At 50.9% G+C, this 9,619-nt stretch overlaps 1 long non-coding RNA gene and 1 other non-coding gene across 2 annotated transcripts; one reads left to right on the plus strand and one right to left on the minus strand.

The window, feature by feature from the left end:
• Nucleotides 1-907: 907 nt before the first annotated feature.
• On the minus strand, nt 908-5,477 carry LOC142068593 (uncharacterized). Its single transcript, XR_012664474.1, has 2 exons — nt 4,812-5,477; nt 908-1,280 (listed from the first exon to the last, which is right to left on the minus strand). It is a non-coding gene; the product is annotated as an uncharacterized LOC142068593 (long non-coding RNA).
• A 3,652-nt stretch (nt 5,478-9,129) lies between these two features.
• On the plus strand, nt 9,130-9,211 carry TRNAS-CGA (transfer RNA serine (anticodon CGA)). Its single transcript has one exon. It is a non-coding gene; the product is annotated as a tRNA-Ser (tRNA).
• The last annotated feature ends 408 nt before the right edge of the window (nt 9,212-9,619 follow it).

The following is a 9,619-nucleotide window of genomic DNA, read 5'->3' on the forward strand; positions in this document are numbered from 1 at the left end:
TCACTTTTCACAGCCTCCCAGGTAGCTAGTCAGTGTGCTGTGAAAAGTGATACTTGCATGTTTCTTTGTTTCGCTTTTCTCAGGGAGCCCCGGGTTTGGAGAGGGAGGCAGCAGGGGTCTGGGGCAATGGGGGGGATAGAGGTGGAACCAGGGAAGGCAGTGGGGCCTGGGGCGATAAATGGGGGTTCGGGGAGGCGTCGGGGAGAATGGTGAGCCCTGCTGCCATATGGCTGGAGCTGGGAGGCAGCACCCCCAGGGTCCAGAGCGAGCGGCTGGAGCCCAGGGTTGGTGGCGGCTGCTGCTGAGCAGCTGGAGCTGTGGATCAACACCCACTACCCTGGGGCTGGGGCTGGGGCTGGGGTTAGGGAGCGGGGTGAGGGCTGGGGGTCGGTGCCAGAGCCCGGAGCCAGCACTTGCTGCTGCACAGCCAGGGGTTAGCGCCCAGGGCCAAGGTCACGTGGCCGGAGCCTGGGTCAGAGCCTGGGGCTCGAGCCGTGCAGCTGAAGCCCTGCGGCCAGGTTCTCACCCAGGGCTGAAGCCCAAGCCCCAACGTGCCCTGCCCACCCCACAGGTGAGTCAAGAACTCACCTGGCTCCTGCAGCATTGTGCCCCACCTGTCTCCAGAGGCGGTGCATGGTGGCTCATGCAGGAGCACCAGGGAGGGAAGGGGAGAGGCTGATGCTTTGGCCTCTCCACCACTGCCCAGGAGGCTGTTAGGCCTGCACAGAAAGCCCCTGGTGGCCGCATGCGAGAAATGCTGAGTTAAACTCACTTCCATGCTGTCAAAACCTTTGCCATTGTACCTCCTAACTGCTGGTTTCTCAGGTCAGAGTGTACTTAAGGGTTAAGTGAAGTGCTGCTGTAAGAATAAGCTTCGTGTCCTTTAAAGGAAACCAAGACAGAAAAAAATACTGATGATTTTTAATATTTTTTCTTTATCTAAAAAAATTAATGAAACGATATAGAAAATTCTATTAAACACACCTTTTGCATTTTACAGATTTGTAGTATGCAAAATTTGATTTTATGTAATGCCCATCCCCATATATATTCCAGATTAGTATAAACAAGACATGATTTCCCTGGTAACTGGGACCAGTTTTTATTCTGTCTTCTCAAATTTAAAAGTTCATTTGTAATGTAGGCTTCGGAAAGAGTTCCTTTCTCATTTCTAAACACACAACACGGTTTTCTTTTCTGGATTTCTCGGCCTCAAATACAAGGAGGTGGGTCTGCAGGGTTGCTTCTGGACCAGTCTGAATGAGGGATGGTTTATTCTCCTGTTTAAAAAAACAAAATTATTTCTAGTGTTACAGGAATAAAAGACAGAGAAGTCTGGTTTATAAAGCTGGATCTCTGCATCCCTCTCCCAAAAGGACTGCATGATCAGGCTCAAGGGAGTATTCAGAAATAAATTGTTTATCATCCCTTTAATCGAGTTATACCAAAGCAAGAGTTAGACAGTGGTTGGGCAATCACCATACAGTTAAATGGAGTAAATATTAATTAGAATGTTACTGCCAATAAAGACAGGTGACTCAGTAGTAAAGCTTTGATAATTAGGGGAGGCAACATTGTCCAGTAATAACTGGCTGAACGAAGAGAGGTCCTACACTCAACAGTCACTCCCATGTTGGAGGAATCTCAACTACAAAGCTGAACATTCATCTTCCCAAAATAATTTTAAAATGGTGACACCCCCAATGACTTATCTCTCAGACAGAAAGAAAAGAAATAATGGTGGGGAGAAAAGGGGACCCTGGTCTGGGGAGAGGAGGCATACAGAAGTTCTGTGTGGTAGGGGAAGGTCGGAGGGCACACAGAGCCCCAGCCTGGGGGAGATGAAGAAACATGGGACAGAGCCTGTGACATGAAAGAGGGGTGAGCAGCTGCAGGGAATCTGTGAAAAAGAGAGGATGGGAGGGTGGCACATGGGGGGGAGGGGAATGGAGGGCAGCCGGGAGCCCTCAGTGTGTGCAATGAGTACAGCCTACAGAAGCATCGAAGTGTGAGAGTGCCAAGTTCATAATACTTTGCATGTCTAAAATGACTTTTATCACTGTCCCAAAGAACTTTAAAAATGCAGATTATTTCTTCCCATTACAAATAAACTCTCTTGCCATGGTTTTCTGGAGAGAGCTGCAGAGTCAGAATATTAGCTATGTTTCTGGCTCATGACCAAAACAGATAATCTGTCAACATTTGCTTTACGTGCATGTAGCATTCAGGGGTGGGGTTCTGGGAAGGGATCAGGAGTGATGCTTATATGCCTAAATCGTCCAGTAGAAGATTTTGGAAGTAAAAGATGTCTGACAGGAAAGCAGACTTCGACTCCCTCAGGGAACGGATGGCCAGGATCCCCTGGGGGACTAACTTGAAGGGGAAAGGAGTCCAGGAGAGCTGGCTGTATTTCAAGGAATCCCTGTTGAGGTTACAGGGACAAACCATCCTGATGAGTCGAAAGAATAGTAAATATGGCAGGCGACCAGCTTGGCTTAATGGTGAAATCTTAGCGGATCTTAAACATAAAAAAGAAGCTTACAAGAAGTGGAAGGTTGGACATATGACCAGGGAAGAGTATAAAAATATTGCTCGGGCATGTAGGAATGTTATCAGGAGGGCCAAATCGCACCTGGAGCTGCAGCTAGCCAGAGATGTCAAGAGTAACAAGAAGGGTTTCTTCAGGTATGTTGGCAACAAGAAGAAAGCCAAGGAATGTGTGGGCCCCTTACTGAATGAGGGAGGCAAACTAGTGACAGAGGATGTGGAAAAAGCTAATGTACTCAATGCTTTTTTTGCCTCTGTTTTCACTAACAAGGTCAGCTCCCAGACTGCTACGCTGGGCATCACAAAATGGGGAAGAGATGGACAGCCCTCTGTGGAGATAGAGGTGGTTAGGGACTATTTAGAAAAGCTGGACGTGCACAAGTCCATGGGGCCGGACGAGTTGCATCCGAGAGTGCTGAAGGAACTGGCGGCTGTGATTGCAGAGCCATTGGCCATTATCTTTGAAAACTCGTGGCGAACCGGGGAAGTCCCGGATGACTGGAAAAAGGCTAATGTAGTGCCAATCTTTAAAAAAGGGAAGAAGGAGGATCCTGGGAACTACAGGCCAGTCAGCCTCACTTCAGTCCCTGGAAAAATCATGGAGCAGGTCCTCAAAGAATCAATCCTGAAGCACTTGCATGAGAGGAAAGTGATCAGGAACAGCCAGCATGGATTCACCAAGGGAAGGTCATGCCTGACTAATCTAATCGCCTTCTATGATGAGATTACTGGTTCTGTGGATGAAGGGAAAGCAGTGGATGTATTGTTTCTTGACTTTAGCAAAGCTTTTGACACGGTCTCCCACAGTATTCTTGTCAGCAAGTTAAGGAAGTATGGGCTGGATGAATGCACTACAAGGTGGGAAGAAAGCTGGCTAGATTGTCGGGCTCAACGGGTAGTTATCAATGGCTCCATGTCTAGTTGGCAGCCGGTATCAAGTGGAGTGCCCCAAGGGTCGGTCCTGGGGCCGGTTTTGTTCAATATCTTCATAAACGATCTGGAGGATGGTGTGGATTGCACTCTCAGCAAATTTGCAGATGATACTAAACTGGGAGGAGTGGTAGATACGCTGGAGGGCAGGGATAGGATACAGAAGGACCAAGACAAATTGGAGGATTGGGCCAAAAGAAATCTGATGAGGTTCAATAAGGATAAGTGCAGGGTCCTGCACTTAGGACGGAAGAACCCAATGCACAGCTACAGACTAGGGACCGAATGGCTAGGCAGCAGTTCTGCGGAAAAGGACCTAGGGGTGACAGTGGACAAGAAGCTGGATATGGTCAGCAGTGTGTCCTTGTTGCCAAGAAGGCCAATGGCATTTTGGGATGTATAAGTAGGGGCATAGCGAGCAGATCGAGGGACGTGATCGTTCCCCTCTATTCGACATTAGTGAGGCCTCATCTGGAGTACTGTGTCCAGTTTTGGGCCCCACACTTCAAGAAGGATGTGGATAAATTGGAGAGAGTCCAGCGAAGGGCAACAAAAATGATTAGGGGTCTGGAACACATGAGTTATGAGGAGAGGCTGAGGGAGCTGGGATTGTTTAGCCTGCAGAAGAGAAGAATGAGGGGGGATTTGATAGCTGCTTTCAACTACCTGAAAGGGGGTTCCAAAGAGGATGGCTCTAGACTGTTCTCAATGGTATCAGATGACAGAACGAGGAGTAATGGTCTCAAGCTGCAGTGGGGGAGGTTTAGATTGGATATTAGGAAAAACTTTTTCACTAAGAGGGTGGTGAAACACTGGAATGCGTTACCTAGGGAGGTGGTAGAATCTCCTTCCTTAGAGGTTTTTAAGGTCAGGCTTGACAAAGCCCTGGCTGGGATGATTTAACTGGGAATTGGTCCTGCTTCGAGCAGGGGGTTGGACTAGATGACCTTCTGGGGTCCCTTCCAACCCTTATATTCTATGATTCTATGATTCTATGACAGAGGCAGGGTTCGGTATGAACCTAGCTCTGAGGTAAAGCCTGGCCCCTTCTTGGTGGCTGTAGAGCATTCTTTCTGAAAAGACCTAGTCTTGGACTGCAAAGGTGTGGGGTAGCATTTAAGGAGCACTGACAGGGGATGCATACTTCCTACTGCCAAGAAGCTCAGCTGCACAGGGGCTCACTGCACACCACTATACAGCGGAGATCTGGAACTTGATCAGTGGATCCTTTGTGTTCTCTTAAATAGTAGGGATGAATATTCCCTCCACTGCGGGAATTACTGGATAAAATCATATTGTTGGTGTAATGCAGGAAGTCAGATTAAAAAACTCACATTAGTCCTGTCCATGGAATCACAGCACTGGAAGGACCGTCCTAGTCCCGTCCCCTGCACTCAAGGCAGGACTAAGTACAGTAGAACCTCAAAAATACGAACACCAGAGTTACAGACGGACCCGTCAGCCAGACACCACGTGGCCCCAGAAGTACGCAGTCAGGCAGCAGCGGAGACGAAAAACAAAAAACCCAACAAATACTGAGCTGTGCCGGCATGGCATCGTCCAGTTCGGCACATCGGGGCTGCCTGTCCCCACCCCCACCCACTACTTGCCACGCGGAAGGCCAGCCACGTACAGGTGAAGACGCTGAGGTTCACAGGCACAGCTGTGAGCTCCCGAGAAGGAGTGCTGGGGTCGGCACTAGCCACAGGGGCTGTTTCCCGCCTCTGGCTGGGAGGGGGACAAGCCTGCAACCTTAGTCTCAGTCCAGGAAAGAAGCTCCCTGAGCTGCTGCTGGAACCTGGCCGAGAGCGTCAGCTGCTGGAGCCCGAACTCCTGCCCGCCTGCCGCGCTCTGGAGGAGCGGCTGCGTTTGAAAGGGCCCCGGCCTGCACTGCGCACCCACTGGTGCCAAAGCGCCCCCGGGTGCCTCACGCATCACCCTTGCAGTCAGGGGGCGAGAATCAGAAACTTGCCGGGCAGCCGCTGCAGAGTGTGAGCCCCCGTTCCGAGCACTCCGCCCTGAGGAGCAGCCCATAACGGCTTGGGCAAAGTTACGAACAACCTCCATTCCCGAGGTCTCCGTAATTCTCCTGTATTATCTAGACCAGGGGCTGTCAACAGGCGAACCACGGGCCAAATCCGGGTTGCCAGACGCTTTTGAACGGACCCAACAAACTTTTTATTTACATATTATCGTTATTATTATTTTTTAAAAGGATTTTCTCTGCAGTCTGGCCCCGACTGTACATTGATGAAGAATTTGGACCTTGACAAAAAATAATTGACTACCCCTCATCTAGACCATCCCTGAGCGGTGACTGTCGATCCTGCTAAGAACCTACAATGACAGAGATTCCACAACCTCCCTAGGTAATTTGTTCCAGTGCTTAACTATGCTGGCAGGAAGTTTTTCCTAACGTCCGACCTAAACCTCCCTCGCTGCAATTTCAGCCCATTGCTTCTTGTCCTGTCCTCAGAGATTCACAAGAACAATTTTTCTCCCTCCTCCTTCTAACAACCTTTTATGTACTTGAAAACTGTTCTCATGTCCCCTCTCATCCTTCTCTTCTCCAGACTAAACAAACCCAGTTCTTTCAACCTTTTCTCGTAGATCATGTTTTCTAGACCAGCGGTTCTCAACAGGGGGTTCGTGGCCCACTGGGGGTCCATGAACCCTTTCAGGGGGGCCGCAGGGCCCCGTGGCTAAAATCCAAAGCCCGAACCCCAGCACCTCCCGCAGGGCTGAAGCCGGGAGCAGCAGGGCTGAATTCTGGAGCCCCGAGCCCCGGTGCTCCCCAAGGGACAGAAGCCCTGAGCCCATGGGCAGAGTTGGGGGAACACAGGGGTGTTACACCCCTCCCAAACTACAGTGCAAGAGCAGGGCAGTCCTGGGGTAGCTCCACACCCCCCCTCCACCACCTCCTCTCTCCACCCCCTGGCTAGGTCGGAGGTGGGAAGCCAGAGTCCGGCAGCCTGGGACAGCTGCTGCTCTGACTGGTGCCATGGAGCAGGCAGCCGCAGCGTTGCCTGGTCTCCTGCTGCTGCAGGGGGTTGAAGCTGCTCCCCTTTGCTCATGCAGCTGGTAAGAGCTGCCTGGGCGGGGGGATCTGGCTGCTTTGTGGCTGGCAGAGCCCTCAGGGTACAGGGAGCGCAGGGGAGCCCTGAGAGCACACAGCCCCTAGCTACCTCCTCCCTGCACCCTGAGCTACCCTCTGCCCACACACAGCCCCTAGCTACCTCCCTCCCTGCACCCTGAGCTACCCCCCTGCACACAGCCCCTAGCTATCCCTCTCCCTGCACCTCAAACTTTTTGAGCTCAGCCCCCCCACCTTTGAGTTATAATTTTTGGTTGTAGGCCCCCCCCAAGTCCAGACAGGCGGGTGGCCTGCTGAGGTGAGTCAGGGGTGGATGTAGCATACCCTCCCCAGACCCCGACGTCGGAGCTGGCTTGAGCCTCACGGGCCCCTGCCCACCCAAAACAGAAGTCAAACTATACCTATGCAAACTTGTTTTCCCCCCTTTCCCCGGCCCAGAGCCTCCCCCTCCCACACTGAGCCCTGGAGATTTTAATGGCATGTTGTGGGTGGCCTCAGAAAGAAAAAGGTTGAGAACCCCTGTTCTAGACCTTTAATCATTTTTGTTACTCTCCTCTAGACCTTCTCCAATTTGTCCACATCCTTCCCGAAATGTGGCGCCCCGACTTAGACACAATACTTTAGCTGAGGCCACATCAGCATGGAGTAGAGCAGAAGAATTACGTCTTGTATCTTGCTTACAACACTCCTGCTAAATCCTGCCCAGGATGAGGTTCGCTTTTTTTGCAAGGTTACACTGTTGACTCATATTTAGCTTGTGGTCCACTATGACCCCCAGATCCCCTTCCGCAGTACTCCTTCCTAGGCTGTCACGTCCTGCTCTGTATGTGTGCAGCTGACTGTTCTGTCCTAAGGAGAGTACTTTGCATTTGTCCTTATTGAATTTCAGCCTGTTAACTTCAGACCATTTCTCCAGTTTGTGCAGATCATTTTGAATTTTAATCCTATCCTCCAGAGCACTTGCAACCCCTCCCATCTTGGTATCATCCGCAAACTTTATCAGTAAAAAGAAAAGGAGGACTTGTGGCACTTTAGAGACTAACCAATTTATTTGAGCATAAGCTTTCGTGAGCTACAGCTCATTTCATCGGATGCATACTGTGGAAAGTACACAAGATCTTTTCATACACACAAACCATGAAAAAATGGGTGTTTACCACTACAAAAGGTTTTCTCTCTCCCCACCCCACTCTCCTGCAGGTAATAGCTTATCTAAAGTGATCACTCTCCTTACAATGTGTATGATAATCAAGGTGGGCCATTTCCAGCACAAATCCAGGGTTTAACAAGAAAGTCTGAGGCGGGGGGGGGGGGGTAGGAAAAAACAAGGGGAAATAGGTTACCTTGCAGAATGACTTAGCCACTCCCAGTCTCTATTCAAGCCTAAGTTAATTGTATCCAATTTGCAAATGAATTCCAGTTCAACAGTCTCTCGCTGGAGTCTGGATTTGAAGTTTTTTTGTTTTAATATCGCAACTTTCATGTCTGTAATCGCGTGACCAGAGAGATTGAAGTGTTCTCTGACTGGTTTATGAATGTTATAATTCTTGACATCTGATTTGTGTCCATTTATTCTTTTACGTAGAGGCTGTCCAGTTTGGCCAATGTACATGGCAGAGGGGCATTGCTGGCACATGATGGCATATATCACATTGGTGGATGTGCAGGTGAACGAGCCTCTGATAGTGTGGCTGATGTGATTAGGCCGTGTGATGGTGTCCCCTGAATAGATATGTGGGCACAGTTGGCAACGGGCTTTGTTGCAAGGATAGGTTTCTGGGTTAGTGGTTCTGTTGTGTGGTGTGTGGTTGTTGGTGAGTATTTGCTTCAGGTTGGGGGGCTGTCTGTAGGCAAGGACTGGCCTGTCTCCCAAGATTTGTGAGAGTGTTGGGTCATCCTTCAGGATAGGTTGTAGATCCTGAATAATGTTGGAGGGGTTTTAGTTGGGGGCTGAAGGTGATGGCTAGTGGCGTTCTGTTATTTTCTTTGTTAGGCCTGTCCTGTAGTAGGTGACTTTTTGGTACTCTTCTGGCTCTGTCAATCTGTTTCTTCACTTCTGCAGGTGGGTATTGTAGTTGTAAGAATGCTTGATAGAGATCTTGTAGGTGTTTGTCTCTGTCTGAGGGGTTGGAGCAAATGCGGTTGTATCGCAGAGCTTGGCTATAGACTATGGATCGTGTGGTGTGGTCAGGGTGAAAGCTGGAGGCATGTAGGTAGGAACAGCGGTCAGTAGGTTTCCGGTATAGGGTGGTGTTTATGTGACCATCGTTTATTAGCACAGTAGTGTCCAGGAAGTGGATCTTAATCGCGTCTCTGCTAAGGCTGCGTCTACACTCCCCCTTGTGTCGGTAGAACGTATGTGGCTCGGGGAGTGAATAAGCCACCCCCCGAGTGACACAAGTTACACGGACCTAAGCGCTGGTGTGGACAGTGCTATGGTGCTGGGAGAGCTTCTCCTGCCAACATGGCTACGGCTGCTCGTTGAGGGTGGAGAGCTCCCTCCCTTCGGCTTCCAGACACTCCAGTAGAGACTGCCACTGGGGGCCACGTCACTCACAGCTGTGAGGGCCGAGCGGTTAAGGGGTTGGACTCGAAATCCAATCGGGTTTCCCTGCGCAGGTTCAAATCCTGCTCACAGCGAGGCCTGTGTTTTAGCCACACTTGCTCACCAGGGCAATACATCTCCACCGACCCTGAGACGCTCTCCATACACTCCCCACCCCAGGTAAACCCTGTTCTGCTCCTTTCATGGGGATGCCTGGGATGGTGCCTCACGCTGTGTCCCTGCGGTCTCAGCTTCCGAGCCCTCTGCCCCTCACCCAGCGCCCCCCGGCTCAGCCCCACCCCTGGGTGCTGCTCCTCTCCAGCGTGTGGAAGGAGCTGAGCACGGGCAGCCCGTATAAAAGGCCACGGGAGGCTGAGCCTCCCCGAAAAGGCCGTCCATGCGGGGGGGAAACGCCGGGGATGTGGGGCGGGTCTCCCCGCCGGAGGCCCATGGGCTCGTGGTCAACTTTCGAGCGCTGGAAGCGAAGCTCCAGAGAAGTGGGG

The sequence above is a fragment of the Caretta caretta genome, chromosome 11, assembly GCF_965140235.1.
Source record: "Caretta caretta isolate rCarCar2 chromosome 11, rCarCar1.hap1, whole genome shotgun sequence".
Classification (NCBI taxonomy): domain Eukaryota; kingdom Metazoa; phylum Chordata; order Testudines; family Cheloniidae; genus Caretta; species Caretta caretta.